The sequence below is a fragment of the Eimeria mitis genome, genomic scaffold (assembly GCF_000499745.2).
Source record: "Eimeria mitis Houghton genomic scaffold, Emh_scaff687, whole genome shotgun sequence".
NCBI classification, from domain to species: domain Eukaryota; phylum Apicomplexa; class Conoidasida; order Eucoccidiorida; family Eimeriidae; genus Eimeria; species Eimeria mitis.
The window spans coordinates 14,969-15,858 of record NW_013574975.1 but is presented as its reverse complement, the minus strand read 5'-3'; the positions used below and the strand labels follow the sequence as shown (position 1 = coordinate 15,858).

The 890-nt window shown below is 30.7% G+C and overlaps 1 protein-coding gene across 1 annotated transcript in view; it reads right to left on the bottom strand.

Moving 5' to 3' along the window:
• Nucleotides 1–890, bottom strand: part of EMH_0019750 (PDI-like protein-related, related) — a gene marked incomplete at both ends in the record, with an annotated part of 2,819 nt that overhangs the window by 873 nt on the left and 1,056 nt on the right. The gene's annotated exons all lie outside the window — the stretch shown is intronic.

Here is an 890-nt window from a genome sequence, read left to right as displayed (position 1 = left end):
AGCTAGCTAGCTAGACTCACCCTGAAATGCCTGAGCAGTATAGCCCTCAAAGGATCATGAAAGTCGACAACAAGCCAAGGCATGTGCTGTATGTGGTCTATATCTACATCTACATCTATCCACCCAGCTAGCTAGCTATACACCCAGCTAGCTAGCTAGCTAGCTAGCCAGCTAGCTACACTCACCCTGAAATGTCTCAGCAGTATAGCCCTCAAAGGATCATGAAAGTCAACGACAAGCCAAGGCATGTGCTGTATGTGGTCTATCTATATCTACATATATATCCATATATACACCCAGCTAGCTAGCTAGCTAGCTAGCTAGCTAGCTAGCTAAAACCCCAACTCACCCTGAAGTGTCTCAGCAGTATAGCTCTGAGAGGATCATGAAAGTCAACAACAAGCCAAGGCATGTGCTGTATGTGGTCTTTATATTCTTTTTCTGTTTTATCTGCCGATATAAACACAACTTCTATCTTTTGGTGAGAGCCACCCTCATTCACTGTTCTATAAAACTTTTTACACACACACACACATTTATATTTATTTATTTTTTTTTTTTTGTTTTTTTTTGTTTTTTTTTGTTTGGTTGTTTGTTTNCATTTATATTTATTTATTTTTTTTTTTTTGTTTTTTTTTGTTTTTTTTTGTTTGGTTGTTTGTTTAGTTGTTTGTTTGTTTGTTTATTTATTTGTTTATTTATATATTTGTTTGTTTATATTTATATAATTAAACATAAATAAATATGTAAATATAAATCAATATGTACCAATCCATATAAATACAAACACAGAGTCCATAAATAAATATATTTATACATATTTACTTATATATATATATATATATATATATATATATATATATATATATATATATATATATATATATATA